At 48.0% G+C, this 25,717-nt stretch overlaps 1 pseudogene; it reads left to right on the top strand.

Moving 5' to 3' along the window:
- The first annotated feature begins 5,605 nt into the window (after positions 1-5,605).
- LOC148142764 (uncharacterized) overlaps positions 5,606-25,717 on the top strand; it is a 123,279-nt pseudogene continuing 103,167 nt past the window's right edge.

Here is a 25,717-nt window from a genome sequence, read left to right as displayed (position 1 = left end):
GAAAAGAAGCATGGTACAGGGAGGATGCGGCAACCATGGCTGACGAAGGAATTCAGGGATACGGTAAAAGTAAAAGATAAAACAGATCATTTGGGGAAGGGCAGTGGGAAACCAAAGCATTAGGCACTTGCAACGACCAATAGAGAGCAACAACAAAAGAAATAAGGAGGGCCACGATGAAATATGAGGGTAAGCTAGCCAGACATATCAAGCAATACAGTAAGAGTTTCTTTTGACAGATAAAGGGCAAAAGAGCGGAAGAAGAGGACATTGGGCCGCTGGCAAATGACGCAGAAAGATAGTGGCGGGGAAAAGGAAATGGCTGAAGAATTAAATAATTATTCTGTGTCAGCCTCGATTGTGGAAGATATGATTAATATCTCAAAAAACTCAAGAGAGGGTAGGGACAGAGCTCAGTGTGGTGGCCATCACCAAAGACATCAACTTCATCAATCTTGATCTGTTCCAGACTGATTCCCAGCTCCTCAAAGTTCTCATTCACAACAAGGTCCCTTTCCTTAGTGAAAACTGAAGCAAAACTCTCATTTAGGGCTTCCTCTATCTCTTCAGATTCCACACACAAGTTCCGTACGCTATCCCTGACTGACCCTACGCTCTCTTATTCCTCACATATGAGTAAAATGCCTTTGGGCTCTCCCTAATCCTTCTTGCCAAGCCTTTTTCATGCCCTCTCCTGGCTTTCCTCAGTCCATTTCTGAGCTCCTTTCTAGTAAGCCTGTAATCCTCTAAAGCTGTGCTCGATCCTTGATTCCTTCACCTCACATTAGCTGCCTTCTTCCTTTTGACAACAAGCTCCCCTGTTCTTTGAGGAGAAAGTAAGGTCTGCAGATGCTGGAGATCAGAGCTGAAAATGTGTTGCTGGAAAAGCGCAGCAGGTCAGGCAGCATCCAGGGAACAGGAGAATCGATGTTTCGGGCATAAGCCCTTCTTCAGGAATGAGGAAAGTTTGTCCAGCAGGCTAAGATAAAAGGTAGGGAGGAGGGACTTGGGGGAGGGGCGTCGGAAATGTGATAGTGGAAAGATGTCAAGGTGAGGGTGATAGGTCAGACTGGGGTGGGGGCGGAGAGGTCAGGAAGAAGATTGCAGGTTAGGAAGGCGGTGCTGAATTCGATGGATTTGACTGAGACAAGGTGGGGGGAGGGGAAATGAGGAAACTGGTGAAATCCGAGTTCATCCCTTGTGGTTGGAGGGTTCCTAGGCGGAAGATGAGGCGCTCTTCCTCCAACCGTCGTGTTGTTGTGGTCTGGCGATGGTCTGTCTGTGGAGGTGCAGGTGAATCTGTGGCGGATATGGAATTTTCTTTGGGGCCTTGGAGGGAGGTGAGGGGGGAGGTGTGGCCGCATCTGCTCCCAGGAGGACCAGTTCCAAAAACGTACAACCCAGAAGGCCTCCTTCTTCAACGACCGCAATTTCCCCCCCGACGTGGTCGACGATGCCCTCCACCGCATCTCTTCCACTTCCCGCTCCTCCGCCCTTGAGCCCCGCCCCTCCAACCACCACCAGGACAGAACCCCACTGGTCCACACCTACCACCCCACCAATCTCCATGTACAGCGCATCATCCGCCGTCATTTCCGCCACCTCCAAACGGACCCCACCACCAAGGATATATTTCCCTCCCCTCCCCTATCAGCATTCCATAAAGACCACTCCCTCCGTGACTCCCTCGTCAGATCCACACCCCCCACCAACCCAACCTCCACTCCCGGCACCTTCCCCTGCAACCGCAGGAGGTGCAAGACTTGCGCCCACACCTCCCCCCTCACCTCCCTCCAAGGCCCCAAAGGAAACTTCCATATCCGCCACAGATTCACCTGCACCTCCACACACATCATCTATTGCATCCTCTGCACCCGATGTGGCTTCCTCTATATTGGGGAGACAGGCCGCCTACTTGCAGAGCGTTTCAGAGAACACCTCTGGGACACCCGGACCAACCAACCCAACCACCCCGTGGCTCAACACTTCAACTCCCCCTCCCACTCCACCAAGGATATGCAGGTCTTTGGACTCCTCCATCGCCAGACCACAACAACACGACGGTTGGAAGAAGAGCGCCTCATCTTCCGCCTTGGAACCCTCCAACCACAAGGGATGAACTCGGATTTCACCAGTTTCCTCATTTCCCCTCCCCCCACCTTGTCTCAGTCAAATCCATCGAATTCAGCACCGCCTTCCTAACCTGCAATCTTCTTCCTGACCTCTCCGCCCCCACCCCAGTCTGACCTATCACCCTCACCTTGACCTCTTTCCACTATCACATTTCCGACACCCCTCCCCCAAGTCCCTCCTCCCTACCTTTTATCTTAGCCTGCTGGACAAACTTTCCTCATTCCTGAAGAAGGGCTTATGCCCGAAATGTCGATTCTCCTGTTCCCTGGATGCTGCCTGACCTGCTGCGCTTTTCCAGCAACACATTTTCAGCTCCCCTGTTCTTGTCAACCAAGGTTCCTTAGTCTTACCCCTTTTTGCCTGTGTCAGTGGACAAATTTGTGTATCACTCGCAACAACTGCTCCTTAAATACTTTCCACATGTCTGTTATACCCTTTCTGTGGAACAATTGCTCCCAATCTGTACTTCCCAACTCCTGTCTGATAGTGTCATAATTTCCTTTTCCCCAATTAAATATCTTCCCTTGGAAACTGCTCCTTTCCCTCTCCAAGGCTATGGTAAATGTGAGGCAGTTGTGGTCACTGTAACCAAAGTGTTTCCCACCGCGAGATCTGCCACCTGTCCTGGCTCATTGCCGAGAACCAAATCCAAAATGGCCTCTCCCCTCGTCGGCCTGTCTACATACTGAATAAGGAAACTCACCTGAACACACCTGACAAAAATGGCTCCGTCCAAACCATCTGAACTAAGGAGGTTCCAGTCAATATTTGGAAAGTTGAAGTCACCCACAACAACCCTGTGACATCTGCATTTTTCCAAAATCTGCCTGCCGATAAGTTCTTTGATCTCTCTCCTGCTATTAGGGTGTCTGTAGGAAACCCCCAATGAGGTGGATGCTCCCTTGCTGTTCCATACTGACTCAGTAGGCAAACCTTTCTCAACAGCCTTCCTTTCTGTAGCTGAGATGCACTCTCTGATTAGCAATGCTGCACCCCCTCCTCTTTTTCCATCCTCCCTGTTCTTTTTAAATGTTCTAAACCCTGGAACATCTAGCAACCATCCCTGCCCCTGTGAAACCCACATCTCCGTTATGGCCACAACATCATAGTCCCAAGTACTGATCCACGCTGTCAGTTCATCACTCTTATTTCTGACACTCCTGGATGTACTGGCCCTGGAGTCTGTTCAGAGAAGGTTCACGAGAATGGCCCCAGGAATGAAAAGCTTAACATACGAGGAATGTTTCCGGACTCTGGATGGGGTTCAGAAGAATGAGGGGGAATCTAATTGAAACCTGGAATACTGAATGTCCTGGACAGAATGGATCAGATTAGATTATATTACAGTGTGGAAACTGGCCCTTCGGCCCAACAAGTCCACACCGACCCGCTGAAGCGAAACCCACCCATACCCCTACATTTACCCCTTACCTAACACTACGGGCAATTTAGTATGGCCAATTCACCTGACCCTGCACATCTTTGGACTGTGGGAGTTGGGAAGATGCTTCCATTGGTCGGAAAGACTAGGACCGAGGGCACAGCTTTAGGGTAAAGGGAAGACCTTTTTAAATGGAGTCAAGGAGAAACGTCTTCAGCCAAATAGTGATGCATCTATGGAATTCACTGCCTCAGAAGGCTGTGGGGGCCAGGACTTTGAATATATTTAAGACAGAGAGAGATAATTTCTTAACTGTCAGGGGGATCAAGTGTTACGTGGAGAATAGGGACGAGAAATGTAGCAGCCATGATTGAATAGTGGAGAAGGTTCGATGGGCTGAATGGCCTAATTTCTGCTTTTATGTCTTATAGCTGTTTTTAAAAAATGAAGGACAAAATAAGCTTGTCACATCCAGATGCACTGACACAGACATACATACAGATACACAGAAACACACACACCAACACACAGAAACATGTACACACAGACACACTGACTCGCACATCGACTCAGATACACAGAAACATGCACACACAGACACACTGCCTCACTCATATATACAGACACACAGAAACATATACACACAGTGCAGTAAATGACACTTGCCTGTGTATAACCATTGAGAGAGTGAAACAGTGCTGTGATGTCCCTCAGCTATTGTCCGGGAGGGGGTGAATGTGTCTAACATCCCATGATCATGAACAAACGTCCACTGGTACAATAGATCCATTAGTCCCTTTGTGTCCATCTGTGAAATAGTTTGACGTTCACTCTCAGAAACTTGTCTGTGTAGAAATACGATGTTCCCCTGTGGGATAAATCTGTGTTCCTTGGCTGCAGAAGACTGTTCCCTTGTCTGAATAAAGGCATTTTGTAACTGGTTTGAAACTGCAGCTTTGTCTCTGTGTGGATTTCAGGTCTGGGGCCAGTTTGTGTGTGTGTGAGTGAGAGAGAGAGAGAGAGAGAGAGAGAGAGAGAGAGAATGTGGGTTCTGCTGGAAGCTCAGTTCCAGTTTTGAACTTTTATCAATCCATCACTGAAACAGACCCTGTCTGAAGTGACCCCTGGAGCAGTGTCTATCCCTCATGGGAGCGAGGAAGAGTGAGAAGTCAGACAGAGAGAGAGCTGGGACCCACAGAAATGGTGAGTATCACCGTTTCAGACTGTGTCTTTCGTGAACTCCCGCCTGTCTCTGGCTGATTTCCCATCTCTTTCTCAAATTGTCATTTTATGTCTCTTTGTTTCTTACTTTGTGTCCCTTTATCTTTCTCTCAAAGTCTCTCCTCCTTTCTCTCTTTTGGTCTTTCTGTCTTACCCTCCTGCATCTCTGCCTGTCACACTCTCAACTCTTTATTTCATTCTCCCTCTGTCTGTCCATTCCCTCCAGTTGTGTGTCCCCCTCCCTCTCTGTCTGCATTTTTTCTATCTCCTATCTCCAACTTTCTGCCCCTCCCTCTCTCTGCATTTTTCCTGCCCCTCCCAAAAATGTTTTTCTCGATCCAAAATTACTGAATGTGACTCCCTGCCAAATGTGACTTATCGAACTTTGTGTCATCCAATTTTGCGACCCCATACACCCCCCATTTCACACCCTCGCCTTCTCATTTTTGCCCCCGCAGATATTCCCTCAACATGTTTCACTACCTCCCACTTTTGCCCTTGTCTTTACTCCACAACTTTGCCCCACCCACACTGTGATTTGCCCCATCCCAAAATCTAGAGTCACCTCAGAAGAACATTACCACCCTCAGATGTTGCCCTCCCCCCGCACAAATATTTCGCCCACCATCTGCCAAATATTGTCTCGTCAAATGTAGTGTTCCCATCAATTCAGTAGTCCCTAAATATCTTCCCACAGTTCACCCTCCATCCCAATTTTGGATTTTATGGGAAGACCCATGCCCTTAGTCACCAGGCCCCACAAACCTCTCCACAGATACAGCACTACCCCTGACACAGGAGGCTCTGCTGGATTAGGGCCAAGCCCTCAGTAGGGTCATTAACCTTCACCGTGATTTGATCAAGGCAGCGATGCCCAGACCCCGCCAGGAGCCACCTCATCCGTTCCAACCTGGGGACTATGTAATGATCAAATCACTGGGAAATGATTCTCTCCCTCCTCGGTGGAAAGGTCCATACTTGGTGCCTCTGACAGCCCCGACAGCTGTCAAACTGAAGGGAAAACCTGATTGGACACACGGGACCTGCTGCAAGAAGTGCTCTGCCCCCAAAAGACAACAACCAGGAAGCACAGCAAACGACAGCTCCACACCCCAAGGAAAGCTCCAGCTAACCGCCACAGCCATCACCATCTTTATACTCCCCCTGATCATCCTGCCACGGGATGACTGGAACCAGGATCATGCAGTGAGACACCTTACCATTCGCGAGTCACTGGTCAATACATTCCTCTGTGTGTATGCTCGGGGGTCAGCCAGAGTAGCTGTTGGGTTTGTGCTCATGTCCCCATGCACTCCCAAGGGGGCATTCCCCTGAGACCCTTCCCTTTTAATGAATCAGACAATGCTGAATGGTGGGTGGGATGGGTCAGGTCCCCTGAAGTAACCACTCTCAGCCTACCACCGTGAATGGGATCTTACAGAGATAATTCTCCAGTCTGCTGGAAATCCGCAGAGTACCCATTAAACAATTTTCAGGGATGGTTCTATCCCTCATACAATCTTCCCCATGAACCCCCCCGGTCCTACTCCTCACAGACACTCCCGGACAGGGCACACCCATCGGATCGATCTGCCTCAAAAGCAGCCATCCATCCGGATGGAATGCTGGCTGGAGCCGGTGCGCCAACTCCTTGCTCCTCACCCCACAGCAAGTCAGTCCACAGCATAGGGCAGGATACTGAACCTTCACATCCTCAACAGGAGCAGGCAAAACCCCACTTTCACCACCACCTGGACAGGGACTCAGACCGACCGCCTGAGAACCTATATTGGCACTTACTTTATTTACAGCCACAAAGCCTCCCCTTGGTTCCTGTTATCCTGGACCAGGAGCTGCTGTGTTGGGTACGTGGTCCCAATGTATAACATTCCCAGTCTCCTCCCTTCACGAAGCCACCGTCTCACAGGAAGTGAACCCCCAACACCCTTGACCAGATTCTCTCTGTCTTTTCACCCACCTATGCAGCCATTCAATTGGAAATAGAAGCCCAGCTGCTGGCCATCCCCTTGGAGGAGGTAGCCAATGCCACATCCAAAGCACTCACCCAGCTGAATGCGGAAGTTCTTGCCATTCACACTGTGGCCCAATAAAACAGGTCTGCCCCTGGATTATCTGCTGGTGGAGAAAGGGGCACATGTGCCCTCATCGGCTCTGATTGCTGCAGTTACATACCCGGCCCCAGTGGGAACATTACTAACTCAGCCCGGCATATCCAACAGGCTGCCGCTGTACTGCACAACCCAAAACCAAAATGGGACCCATGGAACTGGGCACGCTCCTGGCTGGGTTCCTGTGCTCCAGGGCCTCATAGTCCTCATTCCTATCATTGTCATTATTGCAGTTCTTGTCATGGCTATTAAAATGTGCTGCCTGAGCTTGTGCTCAATGCTGCTACCCCCTGCCCTGACCTTACCACCCAACTAGTGAAGATCCACAGGGACAATAACTTTGCCCCGACACGGAATATGTGGTTTCAGACTCGGACTCCGAATACTACCCCACTGATTCCGACCCTCCCCCTGGCTCTGGCTACATTCCCCCCTTCGCCTCTACCCCTAACTCAGCGCTTCCCTGACAAAAACAAAAAAAGGGGAATTGTAGGAGAAAAGATAAACCACTCTGCCTGCCCACTGCGTGTTCACAGAAACCATGCCTGTTCTTAGCAAAACAGAGCATACTGGGACTGCAGGTCCATTGTACCCTGAAGGTTACTGCACAGGTGGATAGAGTGGTCAAGAAGGCATATGGTATGCTTGCCTTCATTGGATGCGGTATTGAGTGTGAGAGCTGGTAAGTCATGTTAACATTGCACAAGACATTCGTTCGGCTGCATTTGGAATACTGTGTACAATTCTGGTCAGCACATTACCAAAAGGATGAGGATACTTTGGAGAGGGTGCAGAGAAGGTTTATGAGGATGTTGCCTGGTATGGATGATGCTAGCTCTGAAGAGAGGTTGAGTAGGTTAGTTTTATTTTCATTAGGAAAAAGGAGATTATGGAGGGACCTGATTGAGGTTTACAAAATCATGAAGGGTATGGACAGGGTGGATAGAAACAAGCTTTTTCCCAGGATGAAGGATTCAATCGCGAGAGGTCATGTTTTCAAGCTGAGAGGTGGAAAGTTTAAGGGGGATAACACGCGGCAAGTGCTTCACACAGAGAGGGTGGTAGGCATTTGGAACGTGTTGCGAGCAGAGTTGGTAGAGACAGGCACAGTAGATTTAAGATGTGTCTGGACAAATGCTTGAATGAGTGGGGAGCAGAGGGGTACAGATGCTAAGGAATTGATCGACAGGTTTAGAGAGTACATTTGGATTGGCTCAGGCTTGGAGGGCCGAAGGGCCTGTTCCTGGGTTGTAAATTTTCTTTCTTTGTTCTATAATCCCTCAACTTCACGACAACCAGCTCAGGAACTAAACAGCAAAACAAGACATTACCTAAACAGCTTCCAGACTGAAGGATTACTCCTCCTCAGATGATCTGATAACAGACTTCCTACCTCACAATAGCATCACCGCTCCTGCAGCCCCGAGGGCATCCACAGTGCCCTCAGGTACTGAAGCCCCACAAAGCCTCCCTAGACTGAGTGGCACCCAGATACCTGACAAGAATACGCACCCCCCTGCAGGCCCATTGGAACCAGGATACTGGACATTAGCACCTGCTCTCGCAGAGGAACGGAACCTCCTGTTATAGTTATTACCTGATTGCTGTGACCAGCCAGCTGATTGTTTTCCATTGAATGTAATTTAATTCGTCTTGTCTTGTAATTAACACTACACTACTGTAACACCACTGTAACACTATAAAACTGTCTGTATCTGAAACTTGGGGAAAAGAATCCATGACTTAACTGGGCAAAGTGTCCGTTTTCTATGAGTATTGTCAATTTCTCTTTCCCACCATATAGTGAGAAATAAACTAGTGTTCGTCAATTTCACAAGATCGGTGTGTGGCCTCTATTTGTAATTGGACGATTCTCCGACAGTGTCCGAGATTGCAACAAGTGGCTCAGAGTCAAAATGTCATTTGCAGAGGCTGTGATTTTACATTTTCTTTCTCCCTCTCAGTCCCGCTGTGTCCATTTCCTTCTGTCTGACCTCCCTCAGTCTTGGGTCTTCGTCCATTTCTCTCTCTCCATCGTCTGGCTCTTTCTTCCTCACTCCACTCCCCTCTCTCTGTCTCTCTCTCTCACACACACACACGCACACCTACTCACTTTCTGCTTCTCCATCACAATTCTTCTGTCTGTCATCTTCCCCCGCCTCCCCATCAAACTCTCTAGAACGTCCCATCATGTTAATCCATCAATGCTGTAATGTTTCGAGTCAGGTTTACAAAATGCAACGAACTCCAACATTTCAGAGACAGAGGTTTCAATCACAGAAACATTTTTTTAATATTCTTTTGTGGGGCTTGGGCGCCACTGGCTGGCTAATTTTGACAGCCCATCCTTATTTGCCCTGGAGAAGGTGGTGGTGAGCTCCATCTTGAATCACTGCAGTCCCCTTGCTGTGAGTTGACCCACAATGCCGGTAGAGAGGGAATGCCAAGATTTTCACCCAACAACTGTAAACGAATGGCGATATATTTCGAAGCCAGGGTGGCGAGTGGCTTGGAGGGGAACTTGCGGGTGGGTGGTGTTCCCCAGTACCTGCTGCCCTTGTCCTTCTAGATGGGAGTGGTCATGGATTTGGAAGATGCTGTTGAAGGGTCTTTGGGGGATTTCTGCAGTGCATTTTGTAGATAGCACACACCGCTGCCACTGGGTGCCAGTGGTGGAGGGGTTGAATATTTGTCGATGTGGTGCCAATCAAGTGGGTTGCTTTGACTGGATGGTGTCAAGCTCCTTGAGTGTTGTTGGAGCTGCACCCATCCAGGCAAGAGGGGAGTATTCCATCACATTCCTGACTTGTACCTTGTAGACAGTGGATAGAATTTGGGGTGTCAGGAGGTGAATTACTCGCCACAGTATCCCTAGTCTCTGACCTGCTTGTGTCACCACTGTGTTCATGTGGTGAGTCCAGTGAGTTTCCGGTCAATGGTAACTCCAAGGATGTTGACAGTGGGGGATTCAGTGATGGTAATACAGTTGAATGTCAAGGAGTGGTGATTACAGTGTCTTTTATTGGTGATGGTCATGGTCTGGCATTTGTGTGGCGTGAATATTACTCGTCACTTGTTGGCCCAAGCCTGGATATTGTCCAGATCTTGTTGCATTTGAGCACAAATTGCTTCAGTATCTAAGGAGTCATGAAATGTGCTGAAAACTGTGCAAACATCAGCGAACATCCCCACTTCTGACCTTATGACAGAGGGAAGGTAATTGGTGAAGCAGCTGAAGATCATTGGGCCTAGGACACTACCCATTTCTCCTGCAGAGATGTCCTAGAGCTGAGATGTCTGACCCTCTGCAACCACAATCATCTTCCTTTGTGCCAGGTATGACTCTAACCAGTGAAGTGTTTGCCCCCAATACCTATTGATTCCATTTTTGACAGGACTCCTTGATGCCATACCCGGTCAAATGCAGCCTTGATGTCAAGGGCTGTCACTCACACCTAACCTCTGGAATTCAGCTCTTTTGTCCATGTTTGAACCAAGGCTGCAATGAGATCAGGAGCTGAATGACTTTGGCCAAACCCAAACTGGGCATCACTGAGCAGGTTATTGCTGAGCAGGTGCTGTTTGATAGCCCTCGACAAAAGTGAGGAGTGCAGATGTTGGAAACCCGAGTTTAGATCAGAGTGGTGCTGGAAAAGCACAGCAGGTCAGGCAGCATTTCACTCCTCAGATGCTGCCTGACCTGCTGTGCTTTTCCAGCACCACTCTGTTTGATAGCCCTGTTGATGGAGAGTCGGCAGATTGAGTGGTAATTAGCCAGGTTGGATTTGTCATGCTTTTTATGTACAGGAAATACCTGGGCAATTTTCCACATTGTCAGGGAGATGCCAATGTTGTAACTGTGCGGGAAGAGTTTGGCTAGGGGAGCAGCAAGTACTGGAGTGCACTTCTACAGTACTATTGCCAGAATGTTCTCAGGGCCCATTGCCTTTGCAGTATCCATGGGGAGTGAATGGAATTGTCTGGAGACTGGTATCTGTGATGCTGGGGAGCACTGGAGAAGTCCAAGATGGATCATCTACTCAGCACTTCTGACTGAACATTGATGCGAATGCATCAGCCTTATCTTTTGCACTGATGTGCTGGGCTCCTCCATTATTGAGGATGGGGATATGTAGAACATAGAACATAGAACATAGAAGAATACAGCACAGTACAGGCCCTTTGGCCCTCGATGTTGCGCCGATCCAAGCCCACCTAACCTATACTAACCCACTATCCTCCATATACCTATCCAATGCCCGCTTTGTGGAGCATCTCCTCCAGTGAGTTGTTAAATTGTCCACCACCATTCACGACTGGATGTGGAAGGACTGCAGAGCTTAGATCTGATGCATTGGTTGTGGGAGCACTGAGCTCTGTCTATCACTTCCTGTTTATGCCATTTGGCATGCAAGTACTCCTGTTTAGTACCTTCACCAGGTTGACACCTCATTTTTAGATATGCCTGATGCTGCTCCTGGCACACCCTCCTGAACTCTCCATTGAACCAAGATTGATCCCCTGGCTTGATGGTAATGGTTGAGTGGGGGATGTACCAGGCCATGAGGTTACAGATTGTGCTGGAGTACAGCAGCTTTGATGACCCATGGATGCTTCATGGATACCCAGTATTGAGCTGCTAGATCGGTTCGAAGTCTGTCCCATTTAGCACAGTGATAGCAGCACACAGCAAGATGGAGGGTATTCTCAATGTGAAGGCAGGACTTTGTCTCCATCAGGACAGTGCGGTGGTCACTTTTATCTATACTGTCATGGACAGAGGCGATTGCAACTGGCAGATTAGTAAGGGTGAGGTCAAATACATTTTCTGCTCTTGTTGGTTCCTTCATCACCTGCCAGAGACCCAGTGTAGCAGTTATATCCTTTAGGACCAGACCAACCCGATCAGTAATGCTGCTGCTTTCGAGCCACTCTTGGTGGTGGACGTTGAAATCCCCCACCCAGTAGATATTTTACCACCCTCAGTGCTTCCTCCAAATGTTGTTAAACATGGAGGGGCACTGATTCATCAGCTGAAGGACGACAATAGGTGATAACCAGTAAGAGGTTTCCTTGCCTCTATTTAACTTGAAGCCATGAGAGTTCATGAGGTCCAGAGTCGATGTCAAGGACTCCCAGGGCAACTCCCTCCCGACCGTATGCCACTGTGCTACCACTTCTGTTGGGTCTGTCCTGCCAGTGGGACCGGATATATCCAGGGATGGTAATGGTGGTGTCTGGGTACATAAAGTATGATCTGATAAGAATGAATATATCAGGCTGCTGTGTGACTCGTCTGTGAGACAGTTTTCTCAATTTCGGCACTAGCTCCCAGATTCCAGTATAGAGGACAGGGCCGTTGTCTTTTCTGGTTCCAAGGTCGATGCCAGGTGGTCCAGGGTTTCATTTCTTTGTTGTGAGTTTCTAGCGATTGATACGACTGAGTGGTTTGTGAGGCCATTTCAGAGGGCAGTGGAGAATCAACCACATTGCTGTGGCTCTGGAGTCACATGGAGGCCAGACCCAGTAATGATGGCAAATTTCCTTCCCTAAAGGACATAATGAATCTGATAGTTTTTTCCAACAATTGACAATGGTTTCACGGTTAACCCTTAATTCCGTTTTTAAAAAAAATTGAATTCAAACTCCATCATCTGCCATGGCACGATTTGAACCCAGGTCCCCAGAGCATTATTCTGAGTTTCTAGATTAATAGTCAAGCGACAATACCACTAGACCATCAATTCCACTGAGGAGGTAGATGGGGATGCAGTGAGAGGGAGGGTGCGGAAAGGCAGGGATGGGAGTCAGCCTGGAGAGCCGTGGGAATGGGGATGTGTGGGGCAGGGAATAGGTACAAGGGCTGGGTTGGGGGTGGTGATAATCTCCTGTCACTGAGCACTGAAATTGCAGGAGAAATAGTTCTCAGCACATGAGTGAAGATGACAGCCTAGGAGAGAGAGAATGAGACAGAGAGAAGTTGGACAGATACACAAACATGAAGGGAGGGGGTGACAGTGTCCCAACCTTTGCAGTCTCTGGTTTCTAACCGTGTGTGTGATGTGCTTTTGTTGAAATGCAGTGAGACTGCGTGTGGAATCTTCCCTCATTCGACAAGGTATTGCACAAAAGGGCCTGGCATAAGCTAAACATACAGGCCATGTATTAGCATGGATACAGGATGGGTTAACTGACAGGAAGCAAAGAATGGGGATAAATGAGTGCGTTTCTGGTTAGTGATCAGTGACAAGTGTTTGCTTCAGTGATTACCATTAGGACCACAATTATTCACAATTTATAGAGATGATTTGGAGTTGGGACGACATTTAGTGTTAATGTTTGTGGATGACACGAAGGTGAGTGGTAGAGTAAAGTGTGCAGAGCACTCTGAAAGTTTCCAAAGGGACATCGATAGTTCAAGTGAGTGGTCAAGGGTCTGGTAGATGGAGTACAATGTTAATAAATGTGAAATCATCCAATTTGGAATAACTGTGAGAGGGACTGTTTCTGAATGGTGAAAGAAACTTGCAGCATGATGCTGTGCAGAGGGACCTGGGGATCCTTGTGCGTGGATCAGAGAATGTTAGTCTGCAGGTGCAACAAGTAAATCAGAAGGAAAATGGAATTTTGTCTTCCATCGCTAAAGGGATTGAGTTTAAAAGCAGGAAGGTTACATTACAGCTGTATAGGGTGCTGGGGAGGCCACACCTGGAGGACTGTGTGCAGACTTTGTTTCCGTACTGGCACTGGAGGTGGTGCAGAGGAGGAGGTTCACTAGGTGGATTCCGGAGTTCAGCGGGGTAGCTTATGAGGAGAGACTGAGCAGACTGGGATAATATTCCTTGGAATTTTCTAGAATATTGGGGATGGTGGGGTGGGAGTGGAATAGATAAGATAGAAGTAAAGAGGGTGTTTCCACCGGCAGGTGAAACTGGGACAAGTGGGCATAGCCTCAAAATAAGAAGGAACAGATTAGGACTGAATTGAGAAGGAAGTTCTTCACCCAGAGGGTTGGGAATCTGTGGAAATCCCGGCCCAGTGAAGCAGTTGAGGCTTCCTCAGTAAATGAGTTTAAAGCTAAGAGAGATAGATTTTTGAACAGGAAAGGAATTAAGGGTGATGGTGAGTGGGTGGGTATGTGGAGATGATCCCAAAAAAAGACCAGCCATGATCACACTGAATGACTCAGGAGGCTCAAAGGGCCAGACGGACATTTCCCGCTCCTCATTTTTATGGTCTCATGGATTCGAACATTAACCTCTTCTGGGGGGTTGTGTGTATGTGTGTGGGGGTGGGAGGGTGAGGGTGGACATGTGTGTGTGGCGGGGTGGGGGTGGTGAGGATGGAGGTGTTGGGTAGGGTTGGGGGTGAGGATGGAGTCCTGAGCCTCTGAAGCTTTTTTTCAATCATTGTGGAAGGGTTGGATTATTACTTCAGACAGTGCTAAATGGAAGTTGCAGGTGCCACTCAAATGTAGTTTATTGGTCAGCTGAGGCTAATGGGGGAGGGAAAGAGAGGGTTGGATTTTTCTGTCTCTCCACCCAGCCGTTTTCTTTTCTGTATTTCCTCTCGGAATATCTGGGACAGACTCCACTGGGACTTGTCGCCATTTTAATGGGGAGGTGGGTGAGTGGTCAGTGGGGATCATGGTGTGGGAAGGGAGTGGGATCCCAACCCCTCCCCACCTCCCCCACAACATGTCCCACTCCCTCCTCCTACCCTTCTCAGTCTATCTGTGAGGTTTGGGGGATGAACAGAAGGAATTGTTGCCATTGACTGGGAACTTATTACGGGTAAATACAATGACTGCAGATGCTGGAAACCAGATTCTGGATTAGTGGTGCTGGAAGAGCACAGCAGTTCAGGCAGCATCCGAGGAGCAGTAAAATTGACGTTTCGGGCAAAAGCCCTTCATCAGGATTAAAGGCAGAGAGCCTGAAGCGTGGAGAGATAAGCTGGAGGAGAGTGGGGGTGGGGAGAGAGTAGCATAGAGTACAATAGGTGAGTGGGGGAGGGGATGAAGGTGATAGGTCAGGGAGGAGGGTGGAGTGGATTGGTGGAAAAGGAGACAGGCAGGTAGGCATGGTTGAAGAGCTTCAGGGCAGAGGAAATGACCTGGGAGTTGCAGTGGGAGAGGGACTCCCTGAGATTCTTGTAGAGAGAGGAGGAAAATATCTTCAAGGCAGGCATCCTTGCAAGAGGATTCACAGTAGGGTTAAGATCAACTAGGTAAAAGCAATGACTGCAGATGCCTCCCCCACTCACCTATTGTACTCTATGCTACTTTCTCCCCACCCCCACTCTCCTCCAGTTTATCTCTCCATGCTTCAGGCTCTCTGCCTTTATTCCTGATGAAGGGCTTTTGCCCGAAACATCGATTTTACTGCTCCTCGGCTGCTGCCTGAGCTGCTGTGCTCTTCCAGCACCACTAATCCAGAAAATGGGATCTTATTACTGTCTCTGGGGTTGGGGGGTTTGGGGGGTGGGGTTTGGTGAGGGGGTGGGGTTTTGGAGTAGGCTCTGGGACTGAGGAGGATCCTCAGCATTGCAAAGGGGCAAGAAATGCAGGATCTGACACCCCCCACCCCACCACCCTCCCACGCCACCCCCACTCACTTTTGGCCAACGTTCAGGATGATATTAACCCACTCCATCAACGATTGGCCATTTTCACATTTTGCTTCCTGTGGGATCCCGCACGAGGGGAGTGTGGGGGCAGGGGGTGAAGATGGGGTTGTTGGATGGAAAAGGAAGACAGCTGAAAGAGGGATGGGGTGGTAGGGGGCTAGGTGCCGGATCTGGAGGGAGGGTGTGAGGGTTTACTCTCGTGTTCAGTCCCAGCCCAGCTCCAGGTTGAAATGGGAGAGTTTAGTATTTGCTGATGGCTTAGTGGAGATGGAGGGGTGGGGGGGGTGCTGTTTTCACATTACAGCCTGTGGGATCTTGCTGTCCGTGGATAGACTTTACAGTAGCAGGGAGCAACACTTTTCACATTCAGGCAATTCAGGAGGTGAGGGCAAGGGGTTCTGAACATGGGTGGTGAAGGTACAGAAACCTTCAGTTTCATTCAATGTGGAGTGGGGGAAACTGGGGACAGCTGGTGGGATCCAGCTGTGCAGAATACCCTTCACTCCAATGTCAGCCCCTCTCTGTGGGGGCACTGGGGAGGTGGGGGGGTTGGTGCATGGAGGTGGGCTCTGACAGGTTGTTGAAGGAATACCATGTCGGTCCTGCATACAGCTAGCTACCTGTGGGATCTTGCTGTGCACTCCCTCGGCCTGCAGCTCACCCTCACATGTTACGTTAGCCTATCCATAGGGTCCTAGGCTGAGGTCACTGATGCTGAAAATGTGTTGCTGGAAAAGCGCAGCAGGTCAGGCAGCAGGGAACAGGAGAATCGATGTTTCGGGCATAAGCCCTTCACTGATGGTCTGATAGTGGTTGGGGTGCACCGTCCCTCCATTTCCCCCCTAGCTCTGACCCTCCCACCACCTCCCGTCATCCCCTCACTCTCCGAGACATGGCGCAGAGATTGGAGCACAAGGCAAACGTGAGGCAGGAGAGGGCATTTCAATCAAAACATGTGTGGAATGGAGAGAGAGAGAGATAGAGAGAGAGAGATTATCGCGAGGAAAGGGAAATCTGAGCAGAGTTGGAGATTGGGGTGGGGACACTGAAAGAGGAAGAGGGAGAAAGGGACAGAGAAAGAAAGACATTGATCGATTTGTGAGAGCAGGAGGAGAAAGCTGAACAAAGATGGACAAGTAGATAGGGTCAGACAGAGGGAGAGAGGAGTGAAAGAGAGAGACAGGGACACACAGATAGAGAGGTGCCTGTACCAGTGGAAGGTTCCTCATTAATATTTCATGTAGAAACTGCACCAATTCCAGGTGGAGTGGGCACGGGGGCAGTGCCCTTTGAATGGGGGTGGGTCAGGGGAACATTGGTCTTGATTTTTGTGCTTTTTTTTACCCCCTGGAGTGTCAGAGAACCCAGCTGGACAGGGAAGATTAAAATCTTTGAGGAGAAAGTGAGGTCTGCAGATGCTGGAGATCAGAGCTGAAAATGTGTTGCTGGAAAAGCGAAGCAGGTCAGGCAGCATCCAGGGAACAGGAGAATCGACGTTTCGGGCATAAGCCCTTCTTCAGGAATGAGGGCTTATGCCTGAAGAAGGGCTTATGCCCGAAACGTCGATTCTCCTGTTCCCTGGATGCTACCTGACCTGCTGCGCTTTTCCAGCAACACATTTTCAGCAGGGAAGATTAAACCCAAGGTATGGGGGCTGGGGGCGAGTGGTGGGAAAAGGGGGAGAGGGACACAAGTTGTGGTGAGTGACTCTCCACCACTGAGTCATTGCCCAGCCCCTCAGAAAATAAACCCTGGGGGCAGTCAGAAAGCATTTGCCCCTGATCCCATTTGAAATCTGTTCCTTTTCTCTGGGTTTAAGATCAGGGCGAGGTGCTGATTAAACATAGAGACTTTGGAAATCAGTCAGTGATGGGATCTCATTTGTTTCTCCCCAGTTTTGTTTCAGAACATCTTAGCTTTGATTTGATCAATTTCCATCTCTCTCCAGGGGGGATTTCTGAGAGACTGAACCTTGGACACTGAGGGAGACAAAGACTCTGGCAATGGGAATGGGGGTGGTGTGTGGGGAGGGGGAGTTGGGATGATGGGAGACAATAAATATTTCTGACCCTGCTCCCCTCAAACAGAAACACTGGGACAGTCCTGAGGCAGTCTGAGTAACCTTCCCGTTCCCGGTCCCTGGGTTCAATATCAGGGGCTGTGTTGGGAGGAGCCTGTCAGATTGTGGAGGCAGCGAGCGGTGGGATCTTGCTGTGCTTTTGGTGCAGGAGTTTGTGAAAAACTAATTAATTTTCATTTCTCTCTCAGTCCTTCCGCCTCCCGTTCCCGGGGAGATTTGTTTCGGGAGCTGAAACACGGAATGATGCAGAGACAGAGAGAGAGACAATTATTATAAACTGTCCCGTCTCCTGTCATTCATTTACACACAAACACACACTCCCGGGGGAGAACAATTGTGGGGCTCAGGCAGTCTCCGGGGTTTGTGAAGTGATGCATTTTGAAAGATACAATTCAAGAGCAAACTACACAGTAAATGGAAAATTCCTGAGTAAAACTGATGTAGAGAGAGATCTGGGTGTTCAGGTCCATTGTTTCCTGACGGTGGCAATGCAGGTCAATAGAGTGGTCAAGAAGGCACAAGGCATACTTTCCTTCATTGGACGGGGTATGGAATAAAGAGTTGGCACGTCATGTTACAGTTGTATAAGACTTTGTTTCGGCCACATTTGGAATACTGTGTACATGTCTGGTCGCCACATGGATGATTTGGAGAGGGTGCAGACAAGGTTCACTGAGATGTTGCCTGGTATGGAGGGTGCTAGCTATGAGGAGAGGTTGACTAGAAGAGGATTATTTTCACAGGAAAGACGGAGGTTGAGCGGGGACCTGATAGAGAGGCATAGACAGGGTGGATAGCAAGAAGCTTTGTCCCAGAGTGGGGGACTCAATTACTAGGGGTCACAAGTTCAAAGTCAGAGGGGAAAAGTTTACAGGAAGATGTGTGTGGCAAGGTCACTGTGCAGAGGGTGGTGAGTACCTGGAACGTGTTGCCAGCGGAGGTGGTAGAGGTGGGCAAGATAGCATCATTTAAGATGTAGTCGACAGATATATAAATGGGCAGGAAACAAAGGGATACAGAGCCGGAGAAAATACGTGCAAGTTGTAGATCGAGGATCTGGATTGGCACAGGCTTGGAGGGCCGAAGGGCCTGTTCCTGTGCTCTAATTTCCTTTGTTCTTTGTTCTATCTCTTTAATCATGTGTAGCCTCCAGAGCCCTCCTTATTGCTGTCAAGGAGTTCCTGACTCAACAGAATTCCCAACTCTTGTCTCGTCTATTGCCTCTGTGAAGGCGGTTTGTCAGCCAGAGGGATGGAGAGAGACAAAAGAATCTGCAGATGCTGGAATCCAAAGCAGACAAACGGGAGGCTGGGAGAACACAACAAGCCAGGCTGCCTGGTTTACTGTGTTCTTCCAGCCTCCTGTATGTCAGCTGGAGAGAGAGGTCTGGATCCTTTACTCAGTCCTGCAGCACGGTAAGTTCACTCACAATAAACAGGAGAGGGATGAGGTAGAGGATTTCTATAGTCAATGACTGAGGACACCACATGTTACAGTACTGGACAAAGAACACAGAAGAGAAAGGTCCCAGGCTTCATTATCACCATTTTGTTTGTAATTTCCTCTGGTCCACAGAAAACTCTCTATCCCTGTCAGCTTCTCCAATCTGAATCAGTGCAGCCTTCTCCAGTAGATAGTACCTTCCCTATCTCTGTAAACCCCTACAGTCCTGCCGATCCCAGTTGACTCCTCCTACCAATACAACCCTCCATGTTTCTGTATTTGCCTTTAATCCTATATCCGTCCCTATCTGTGTAATTTTCTTCAGACCCTATAGCACTCCTTATCTGTGAAAAAGAATTATTAGCCCTTGAGCCAGCTCTGTCAGTGTAATCCCTCCCAGGCTGGAAAAAAAAAACCTTCTTACGTATGTAACCATGTTGTGCTCTTACGAACCTCACTATCTATGACACCTTCCCCTATCTCTACAAAAAAAGCCTCCCTACCTTTATAACCCCCACCAGCTATTAGAATCTTCATTGTCTCTGGACACCATCCAGAGTTACTCTCCTTATCACATAATTTAGTCCCTGCAGTCCAAAGGTGACTTTCAACTCCTCCTGTCTCTAAATCACACTCAATCACTGCAAACTTCGCCGATCCTTACTCCCCTCCCTTTGCATGTAATCTCCTTCAATCGGTACAAACCTTTATACCTTTAACCTCCTCCAGACATGATGACACAATTTATTTCCATTACCTACATGAGCTCCCATAATCCTCCCTGTGACTGTAACTACGTCTCATTCCTACATGCCTCTGTAAAAACCTTCCTCACTCTGTCACCTGTTACAGCCTCCACAGTCCTCCCTATCTCTGTTAAATACCTTCCAGTCACTGCAGCCCTCCGTATCACTAAATGCCACCAGTCACGACAAGATCAGAATATGAAGTGAAGGCAGGAACATTGTAGTAAGTTAAATGATCAGTCATGATCATATTGAATGGTGGAGTAGGCTCATGTTTAAGAAGGGCGGTAAAGACAAGCCAGGGAATTATAGACCGGTGAGCCTGACTTCAGTTGTGGGCAAGTTGTTGGAGGGAATCCTGAGGGACAGGATGTACAAGCATTTGGAAAGGCAAGGACTGATTTGGGATAGTCAATATGGTTTTGTGCTTGGGAAATCATGTCTCACAAACTTGATTGAGATTTTTGAAGAAATAACAAAGAAGATTGATGAGGGCAGAGTGGTAGATGTGATCGGTGTGGACTTCAGTAAGGCGTTCGACAAGGTTCCCCATGTGAGACTGATGAGCAAGGTTAGATCTCATGGAATACAGGGAGAACTCGCCATTTGGATACAGAACTGGCTCAAAGGTAGAAGACAGAGGATGGTGGTGGAGGGTTGTTTTTCAGACTGGAGGCCTGTGACCAGTGGAGTGCCACAAGGATCGGTGCTGGACCCTCTACCTTTTGTCATTTACGTAAATGATTTGGACGCGAGCATAAGAGGTACAGTTAGTAAGTTTGCAGATGACACCAAAATTGAAGGTGTAGTGGACAGCGAAGAGGGTTAACTTAGATTACAACAGGATCTGGACCAGATGGGTCAATGGGCTAAGAAGTGGCAGATGGAGTTTAATTCAGATAAATGCGAGGTGCTGCATTTTGGGAAAGCAAATCTTAACAGGACTTATACACTTAACGGTAAGGTCCTAGGGAGTGTTGCTGAACAAAGAGACCTTGGAGTGCAGATTCATAGCTCCTTGAAAGTGGAGTCGCAGGTAGATAGGATAGTGAAGAAGGCATTTGGTATGCTTTCCTTTCTTGGTCAGAGTATTGAGTCCAGGATTTGGGAGGTCATGTTGCGGCTGTACAGGACATTGGTTAGGCCGCTGTTGGAATATTGCATGCAATTCTGGTCTCCTTCCCATCGGAAAGATGTTGTGAAACTTGAAAGGGTTCAGAAAAGATTTACAAGGATGTTGCCAGGGTTGGAGGATCTGAGCTACGGGGAGAGGCTGAACAGGCTGGGGCTTTTTTCCCTGGAGCGTCGGAGGCTGAGGGGTAACCTTATAGAGGTTTACAAAATTTTGAGGGGCATGGATAGGATAAATAGGCAAGTCTTTTCCCTGGGGTGGGGGAGTCCAGAACTAGAGGGCATAGGTCTGGGGTGAGAGGGGAAAGATATAACAGAAACCTAAGGGGCAACTTTTTCATGCAGAAGGTGGTACGGAAATGGAATGAGCTGCCAAAGGATGTGGTGGAGGCTGGTACAATTGCAACATTTAAAAGACATTTGGATGGGTATATAAATAGGAAGGGTTTGGAGGGATATGGGCCGGGTGCTGGCAGGTGGGACTAGATTGGGTTGGGATATCTGGTCAGCTTGGACGGGTTGGACCGAAGGGTCTGTTTCCATGCTGTACATCTCTATGACTCCATGACTCTATATGTTCAAGAAACGCAGAAAAGAACGATCACAGGCTTCATTATTACCTGTTCCTCTTTCCCTGATTCTCTATAAACTCCCTATCTCCATAACCTTCTTCAGTCCCCACAACCCTCCCTATCTGTGTAACCTTCTCAAGCTCTGGCAGGGCTCCCTATCATTGTAACCTCCTCCTTCAACACCTAGAACATTCCGCAGAATGCTCCGAGAACTCATCAGTGACGCCCACCACAGACTCTGAAAATACAACCGGGAGATTGCGTGCCAAAAACCGTTATTCAAACAAGCAACAAATCAAGAATGGACAGATGCGGTAGAACGAGCCATAAACACCAAACAACGACAAACACAGATAAAGGAAATCGGGACCTGAAGAAAAAACTTGACAAATTCACAAAGACAAAACCGATAACACAGGGGCATGGATACAGAACTTATCAGACCAGACCCTATCAGACACAGAAAAAGCAGTACGAGTAAAAGGATTAAATTTCAATTACCGAGACGCTGACAAGAAAGATTACCTCGCGGCATTAGAAACCACATTGAAGGACAACAATCTCACGGAAGAAACACAACAAATGATCAGACAGACAGTTGAACCTACTCTGTCTGAAAGAGGGAAGGAAACAAACTGAACACACAAGAAAAGAAAGCCCTAGAAAACCTCAAAAAAGACAAAAACATCGTTATATTACCTGCAGACAAAGGTCGGCTCACAGTCATCCTGAACAGAAGGGACCACATTGAGAAAGACAATGCACTACTCGCAGATACCAACACTTACCAAAAGGTGGTGCTAGACCCGCCCCCACAACGAGAAAACAAAATGACATATCTCCGAAGAAAATTACACAATTCCGGACAATTAAACAAGACGGAATTCCAGAAAATGAAACCTGATGGGACCAACACTCCACGACTACCAAAAATCCATAAACCAGGAGCCCCCTCAGAGCTATAGTCTCACTACCCGTAACACCAACTTACAGACTGGCCAAAGAACTACACGCAAGACTGAAATACCTAGTAAAAGACTCACAGCACTCCATCCACTCCACCCAGGAATTCCTAAAAATCATCAAAAACACCAAAATAGAGGAAGAAGAAGCAATGATCTCATTCGACGTAACAGCACTGTTCACCTCCATCAACATCGACCTGGCAAAGGAAACACTCGCCACACTTTTAGAGGAGACCATCACACACACACCAACCACCATCAATCACATTGCCAACGAAAACATCATGAAACTAGTGGACCTGTACCTCACCACCCACTTCACCTTCAACAACATAATCTACAAACAAACCAACGGCACACCCGTGGGATCTCCGCTATCAGGATTCATCGCAGAAGCAGTAATGCAAAGACTAGAACAAACAGCCCGACCAACCATCAAACCAAAAATCTGGGTCCGCTACGTAGATGACACCTTTGTCATCACAAAACAAAACAAGATAGAAGAGACATTTAACATCATCAACAACACCCTCACAGGCATAAAGTTCACCAAGGAGGAAGAAACCAACAACAAGCTCGCATTCCTGGACGTCACAGTCGAAAGAAAGGACAACGGAGAACTACAAACCTGCGTATACAGAAAACCGACAAACACTGACCAAATACTTAACTACACCAGCAACCATCCCAACACACACAAACAAAGCTGTATCAAAACACTATTCCAAAAAGCCACCACACACTGCAGCACAGACGAACTTCAGAAAACAGAGGAGAACCACCTATACAACATATTCAAGAATAACGGATACTCAAAAAATACTGTGCGCAGATTCCTCAAGAACAAACCACGACAAGCAGACCAAACACAGCCAGAAATCCTAACCACCTTACCATACATCAAAGAGGTTTCAGAAATGACAGCCAGACTACTAAGACTGCTCAGAATCCTGGTAGCACACAAACCCACCAACACTCTCAAACAAAAACTAACCAACTTAAAAGACCCGGTACAACCCATGGACAAAACCAACGTCATCTACAAAATTCCATGCAAGGACTGCCACAAACACTACGTAGGACAAACAGGAAGACAGTTAGCCACCAGGATACATGAACACCAGCTAGCCACAAAAAGACATGACCGTCTCTCCCTTGTAGCCCTATACACGGATGAAAAAAACCACCATTTCGACTGGGACAACACATCTATCCTGGGACAGGCTAAGCAAAGACATGCCAGAGAATTCCTAGAGGCCTGGCACTCCAACCACAACGCCATAAACAAACACATAGATCTAGATGTCATATATCAACCCCTCAGAAAACCAACAGGAAATGACATCACCACAAACCCCAGGAACCCCATTCAGGGGAAAGATAGAAAAAGAAAGCAGGAAACAACAACTTTGCTTCACTTGGAGGTCACCACTGATGATGTTAACTAGCCAGGTAATGAAACGTCTGGATATCAAACCTACAGCTCAGTGAGCAAACCTACACCGTATTCCATATATATCAAACCTGCTCCAATACCTTCAACTCTCCCGATCTTTGTTACTTCCTTCAGTTGCTAAACTCTTCCTATTTCTGTTACATACCATCCTACAGTGTTGAAAAATCGCTGTCTCTTTGTAAATTCTTCTGATCACTACAACCATCCCTGTCTTTGTAACATTTTCTTGCACCTTGAAACCACCTGATTGCTGTAACCTCTTCAGGCACTGTACTTTCTCTATATCTGTTACTTTCCCCTGTTCTTAGAAACCTCCCTCTCAGAGTGATCCCCTGCAGTCTCTGCAGCCTTCCTATCTCTAACCTCCACCACCCTCCATAACCCTCCCTGCATCTGTAATGTCTTCCAGTCCCGAACTGCAAACTTCTCCAGTCCCTATTTCACTCTCCATTTGTCAGGCCTATTTGCGTTCCTCCAATGTACGTCAGTATCTGAAGACCATGCTGTCACTAATGTCCAAACTTCTATAAGTCTCTCTGTGAGGTTTTTTTAGATGAGATTCCCCACAGTGTGGAAACAGACCCTTTGGCCCACCGACCCTCTAAAGAGTAACCCACCTAGACCCATCTCCCTCTGGCTAAGGCACCTAAAACTATGGGCAATTTAGCATGACCAATTCACCTTACCTGCACATCCTTGGACTGTAGAAGGAAACCGACGCAGACACAGGGAGAATGTGCAAACTCCACAGACAGTCGCCCGAGGCTGGAATCAAACCGTGGACCCTGGTGCTGTGAGGCAGGAGTGCTAACCACTGAGCCACCATGCTGCCCCCTTGTGTAAACTTCTCCAGCCTAAACAACTGTCCATAACTCCCTTATTTTCTCCAGACCCATGAAGTTTCTGATTCTTTCATACACTAACACCAGAAACATTATTTTTCAGTGTATCTTGCTGCAATGCCTAAAAACTGCCCAACACTTCCACGATGTTCAGAAAATCCTGCAGCCCCTAAAGCCCTCCCTTTCTGCGTAACCTCTTTCAGTCCTGATGACACTGTCAACCTGTGGAGCTTTTACAATCTTCCTGAGTTGGGTAATTCCTTCAAGTCCCTGCAGAATTCCTGATCTGTAGCACCTATTCAAATCCATGTGACTCTCCACTTCCTGTAAGGCTGACTTTCAATGTTAGATCATCCAGTCGTTCCATCCCTCTACTTATCTCCATATCCTTCTCCAGCTCTTTCACCCTCATCTATGTAAACTTCACCCTCCCTCACAACCATCTCCACCTTCGGAACCTCCTCCAGTTTGTGCGATACTCCCTGTGTTTGTAACTGAGTCTGACTGGGAAAAGCTGCTAGATTCACAGCCTTCCTATTTAAATAAGTTTGAGAACATACTTGTTAGGGAAGGTTTAAACTAATGTGGTGGGAAATAGTAACCAATTGAGAGGGTTAGTGGACAGTAAGGAGGTAACAACTAAAGCCTGTGAGGAGCTAGATAATGAAGTCAGCGTGACTAAGGGGAAGAGAAGACAGAGAGCAGATGATGACGCAAAGGGACTGCTGGTCTGAGACGCATTCATGTAGTAGGTAAGGCAGATCAACTTTGGGCTTGGATTAGTATCTGAGATATTATTGCTCTTACTGGTTGAGGGAAGGGCATGATTTGCAACTAAGTATCCCAGGATATCAATGCTTCAGGCAGGATAGAGAGGGAGGTAAAAGGGGTGAAGGAGTTGCATTTCCAGTCAGAGAGGATATCACAGCTGTGCTGAAGGAGGGCACTATGGAAAACCCGATCAGTGAGGCAATATGGGCAGAGCTCAAA

Source organism: Chiloscyllium plagiosum, unplaced genomic scaffold (genome assembly GCF_037043375.1).
Source record: "Chiloscyllium plagiosum isolate Xiang-an unplaced genomic scaffold, Cpla_swu_hap1 HiC_scaffold_28, whole genome shotgun sequence".
Lineage (NCBI taxonomy): Eukaryota > Metazoa > Chordata > Chondrichthyes > Orectolobiformes > Hemiscylliidae > Chiloscyllium > Chiloscyllium plagiosum.
This window is presented reverse-complemented; position numbering and strand designations above follow the sequence as displayed.